This window comes from Triticum urartu, chromosome 5A (assembly GCF_056163025.1).
Source record: "Triticum urartu cultivar PI428250 chromosome 5A, HENAU_Tu73, whole genome shotgun sequence".
Taxonomy (NCBI): domain Eukaryota; kingdom Viridiplantae; phylum Streptophyta; class Magnoliopsida; order Poales; family Poaceae; genus Triticum; species Triticum urartu.
In genome coordinates, this window is record NC_141877.1 from 62215761 (window position 1) to 62222046 (window position 6286).

The following is a 6286-nucleotide window of genomic DNA, read 5'->3' on the forward strand; positions in this document are numbered from 1 at the left end:
AACTTCTTCATAGTGAAAAGCAGATATAAATCCCAAGTGACTCAAAGAATAGAGCTATTCTCCCCGACAACGGCGCCAGAAAATGGTCTTGATAACCCACAAGTATAGGGGATCGCAATAGTTTTTGAGGGTAGAATATTCAGCCCAAATTTATTGATTTGACACAAGGGGAGCCAAAGAATATTCTCAAGTATTAGTAGCTGAGTTGTCAATTCAACCACACCTGGAAACTTAATATCTGCAGCAAAGTGTTTAGTAGCAAAGTAATATGATAATAGTGGTAACAATAGCAAAAGTAATATTTTTGGGTTTTGTAGTTATTGTAACAGTAGCAGCGGAGAATTAAATAAGCGAAGAACAATATATGAAAAGCTCGTAGACATTGGATCGGTGATGGAGAATTATGCCGGATGCGATCGATCATGTAACAGTCATAACATAGGGCGACACAGAACTAGCTCCAGTTCATCAATGTAATGCAGGCATGTATTCCAAATATAGTCAAACGTGCTTATGGAAAAGAACTTGCATGACATCTTTTTTCCTACCCTCCCGTGGCAGCGGGGTCCTATTGGAAACTAAGGGATATTAAGGCCTCCTTTTAATAGAGTACCGGGCCAAAGCATTAACACATAGTGAATACATGAACTCCTCAAACTACGGTCATCACCGGTAATGGTCTCGATTATTGTCACTTCGAGGTTAACGAATCATAACACATAATAGGTGACTATAGACTTGCAAGATAGGATCAAGAACTCACATATATTCATGAAAACATAATAGGTCCAGATATGAAATCATGGCACTCGGGCCCTAGTGACAAGCATTAAGCATAGCAAAGTCATAGCAACATCAATCTCAGAACATAGTGGATACTAGGGATCAAACCCTAACAAAACTAACTCGATTACATGATAAATCTCATCCAACCCATCACCGTCCAGCAAGCCTATGATGGAATTACTCATGCACGACGGTGAGTCCTACCTCTTGAGCTTGCGTTGGTTTTCCCCGAAGAGGAGAGGATGATGCAGCAGAGTAGCGTAAGTATTTCCCTCAGTTTTTGAGAACCAAGGTATCAATCCAGTAGGAGGCCACGCTCAAGTCCCTCGTACCTGCACAAAACGATAGCTACTCGCAACCAACGTGATTAGGGGTTGTCAATCCCTTCACGGTCACTTACAAGAGTGAGATCTGATAGATAGTATTTTTGGTGTTTTTGGTATAGAGATGCAAAGTGAAAAGTAAAAGGCAAAGTAAAAAAGCAAAGCAAGATTAAAGTGATGGAGATCGATATGATGAGAATAGACCCGGGGGCCATAGGTTTCACTAGTGGCTTCTCTCAATAGCATAAGTATTCTACGATGGGTGAACAAATTACTGTTGAGCAATTGACAGAATTGAGCATAGTTATGAGAATATCTAGGCATGATCATGTATATAGGCATCACGCCCGTGACAAGTAGACCGAAACGATTCTGCATCTACTACTATTACTCCACTCATCGACCGCTATCCAGCATGCATCTAGAGTATTAAGTTAAAAACAGAGTAACACTTTAAGCAAGATGACATGATGTAGAGAGATAAATTCATGCAATATGAAATAAACCCCATCTTGTTATCCTCGATGGCAATGATACAATACGTGCCTTGCTGCCCCTTCTGTCACTGGGAAAGGACACTGCAAGATCGAACCCAAAGCTAAGCACTTCTCCCATGGCAAGAAAAACCAATCTAGTAGGCCAAACCAAACTAATAATTTGAAGAGACTTGCAAAGATAACCAATCATACATAAAAGAATTCAGAGAAGATTCAAATATTATTCATAGATAGACTTGATCATAAACCCACAATTCATCGGTCTCAACAAACACACCGCAAAAAGAAGAAGATTACATCGAATAGATCTCCACGAGAGACGGGGAGAACTTTGTATTGAGATCCAAAAAGAGAGAAGAAGCCATCTAGCTACTAACTATGGACCCGAAGGTCTGAGGTAAACTATTCACACTTCATCGGAGAGGCTATGATGATGTAGAAGCCCTCCGTGATGACGGCCCTCTCCGGCGGAGCTCCAGAACAGGCCCCAAGATGGGATCTCATGGATACAAAAAGTTGCGGCGGTGGAATTAGGGTTTTGGCTCCGTCTCTGTTCGTTTGGGGGTACGTAGGTATATATAGGAGGAAGAAGTACGTCGGTGGAGCTTCGGTGGGCCCACGAGGGTGGGGGCGCGCCTGGGGGTATAGGGCGCGCCCCCTACCTCGTGCCCACCTCGAAGCTTCCTTGGCGTAGGGTCCAAGTCTCTTGGGTCATATTCGGTGAGAAAATCACGTTCCTGAAGGTTTCATTCCGTTTGGACTCTGTTTGATATTATGTTTCTTCAAAACACTGAAATAGGCAAAAAACAGCAATTCTGGGCTGGGCCTCCGGTTAATAGGTTAGTCCCAAAAATAATATAAAAGTGGAAAATAAAGCCCAATATAGTCCAAAACAGTAGATAATATAGCATGGAGCAATCAAAAATTATAGATACGTTGGAGACATATCAGGCATCCCCAAGCTTAATTCCTACTCATCCTCGAGTAGGTAAATGATAAAAAGAGAATTTTTGATGCGGAGTGCTACTTGGCATAATTTCAATGCAAATCTTCTTAATTGTGGTATGAATATTCAGATTAGAAAGATTCAAGACCGAAGTTCATATTGACATAGAGAATAATAATACTTCAAGCAAACCAACAAAGCAATTATGTTTTCTCAAAGTAACATGGCCAAAGAAAGTTCATCCCTACAAAATCATATAGTTTAGTCATGCTCCATTTTTGTCACACAAGAATGCTCTCATCATGCACAACCCCGATGACAAGCCAAGCAATTGTTTCATACCTTAATAATTTCAAACTCATAAACTTTCATGCAATACATGAGCGTGAGCCATGGATATAGCACTATGGGTGGATAATGATGGGGGTTATGTGGAGAAGACAAAAAGGGAGAAAGTCTCACATCAATGAGGCTAATCAATGGGCTATGGAGATGCCCATCGATTGATGTTAATGCAAGGAGTAGGGATTGCCATGCAATGGATGCACTAGAGCTATAAATGTATGAAAGCTCAACAAAAGAAACTAAGTGGGTGTGCATCCAACTTGCTTGCTCACGAAGACCTAGGGCACTTGAGGAGGCCCATTGTTGGAATATACAAGCCAAGTTCTATAATGAAAAATTCCCACTAGTATATGAAAGTGACAAAACACAAGACTCTCTATCATGAAGATTTTGAAGCACAAGTGTGGAAAAAAGGATAGTAGCATTGCCCCTTTTTATTTGTTTTCTTTTTTTGGGCCTTCTTTTTTTTCTTTGGCCTTTCTCTCTCTTTCTTTTTGGGACAATGCTCTATTGAATGATGATCATCACACTTCTATTTATTTACAACTCAATGATTACAACTCGATACTAGAACAAAGTATGACTCTATATGGATGCCTCCGGCGGTGTACCGGGATATGCAATGAATCAAGAGTGACAAGTATGAAAGAATTATGAACGGTGGCTTTGCCACAAATACTATGTCAACTACATGATCATGCTAGCAATATGGCAATGATGAATGTGTTATGATAAACTGGATGGTGGAAAGTTGCATGGCAATATATCTCGGAATGGCTATGGAAATGCCATAATAGGTAGGTATGGTGGCTGTTTTGAGGAAGATATAAGGAGGTTTATGTGTGAAAGAGCGTATCATATCACGGGGTTTGGATGCACCGGCGAAGTTTGCACCAACTCTCGATGTGAGAAAGGGCAATGCACGGTACCGTAGAGGCTAGCAATGATGGAAGGGTGAGAGTGCGTATAATCCATGGACTCAACATTAGTCATAAAGAACTCATATACTTATTGCAAAAATCTACAAGCCATCAAAAACCAAAGCATTACACGCATGATCCTAGGGGGTAGATTGGTAGGAAAAGACCATCACTCGTCCCCGACCGCCACTCATACGGAGGACAATCAAATAACACCTCATGTTTCAAATTTGTTGCATAACGTTTACCATACGTGCATGCTACGGGACTTGCAAACTTTAACTCAAGCACTTCTCAAATTCACAATTACTCTACTAGCATGACTTTGATATTACTACCTCCATATCTCAAAACAATTATCAAGCATCCAACTTTTCTTAGTATTCAACGCACTCAAAAGAAAGTTTCACAAATCTTGAATACCAAGCATGTTATTATTAAGCAAATTTCCATGCTATCAAGACTCTCAAAATAATTTAAGTGAAGCATGAGAGATCAATAGTTTCTTTAAAACAAATCCACCACCGTGCTCTAAAATATCTAAGTGAAGCACATAGAGCAAAATTATAATGCTCAAAAGATATAAGTGAAGCACATAGAGCAAAACTACATAGCTCAAAAGATATAAGTGAAGCACATAGAGTATTCTATCAAATTCTAATTCATGTATGGCTCTCTCAAAAGGTGTGTACAGCAAGGATTATTGTGGAACACTAGCAAACAAAGACACAAATAATACAAGACGCTCCAAGCAAAACACATATCATGTTGGTGAATAAAAATATAGCTCCAAGTAAATTACCGATGGAAGTAGACGAAAGAGGGGATGCCTTCCGGGGCATCCCCAAGCTTTGAATTTTTGGTGTCCTTGGATTATCTTGGGGGTGCCATGGGCATCCCCAAGCTTAGGCTCTTGCCATTCCTTGTTCCATAATCCATCAAAAGAATTCACCCAAAACTTGAAAACTTCACAACACAAAACTCAATAGAAATCTCGTGAGCTCCGTTAGAGAAAGAAAACAAAAGACCACTTCAAGGTACTGTAATGAACTCATTATTTATTTATATTGGTGTTAAACCTACTATATTACAACTTCTCTATGGATTATAAACTATTTTACTAGCCATAGATTCATCAAAATAAGCAAACAACACACGAAAAACAGAATCTGTCAAAAACAGAACAGTCTGTAGTAATCTGTAACTAACGCAAACTTATGGAACTCCAAAAAATCTACCAAAATTGGACGACCTAGAAAATTTGTTTATTTATCAGAAGCAATTGGAATCAGTATTTTATCACATTCTGATGATTTTTAATAATTCGGTCACTGAACGCAAAGTTTCTGGAAATTACAGCAAGATCAAATAACTATCATTCAAGAAGATCCAATAGGTCTAACTTGGCACAAACACTAATTAAAACACGAAACCACATCCAAACATAAGGTATATGGGTAATTTATTCCCTAACAGAAGAAAAACATAAAAAACTAAATATTAAATTGGGTTGCCTCCCAACAAGCGCTATCGTTTAACGCCCCTAGCTAGGCATAAAAGCAAGGATAGATCTAGGTATTGCCATCTTTGGTAGGCAATCCATAAGTGGCTCTCATGATAGTTTCATATGGAAATTTTATTTTCTTTCTAGGAAAGTGTTCCATGCCCTTTTTTAATGGAAATTGAAATCTAATATTCCCTTCCTTCATATCAATAATCGCACCAACCGTTCTAAGGAAAGGTCTACCAAGAATAATAGGGCAAGAAGGATTGCAATCTATATCAAGAACAATGAAATCTACGGGCACATAATTTCTATTTGCAACAATAAGAACATAATTAATTCTTCCCATAGGTTTCTTAATAGTGGAATCCGCAAGATGCAAGTTTAGAGAGCAATCATCAAAATCACGGAAATCTAGCAAATCACACAAAGTTTTGGGGATAGTGGAAACACTAGCACCCAAATCACACAAAGCATAAAAATCATGATTTTTAATTTTAATTTTAATAGTTGGTTCCCACTCATCATAGAGTTTTCTAGGGATAGAAACTTTTAACTCAAGCTTTTCTTCATAATATTGCATCAAGGCATCAACAATATGTTCGGTAAAGGCTTTCTTTTGACTATAAGCATGTGGAGAATTTAGCATGGATTGCAACAAGGAAATACAATCAATTAAAGAGCAACTTTCATAATTAAATTCCTTGAAATCCAATATAGTGGGTTTAGCAACATCTAGATTTTTATTTCTTTCAATCCCACTTTCATCAATTTCATCATAAAGATCTAAATACTCCAAATTTTTAGAACACCTTCTAGGTAAAGGAAGATCATATTCAGTTTCATCAAGATTCATATTGCAAAACAAAGATTTGATAGGGGACACATCAATAACTTTTACATCTTCATCTTGATTTTCATAGGAATTCGGTTTAGCGGCCATCTTATTGACTAAGGTGGCTTGC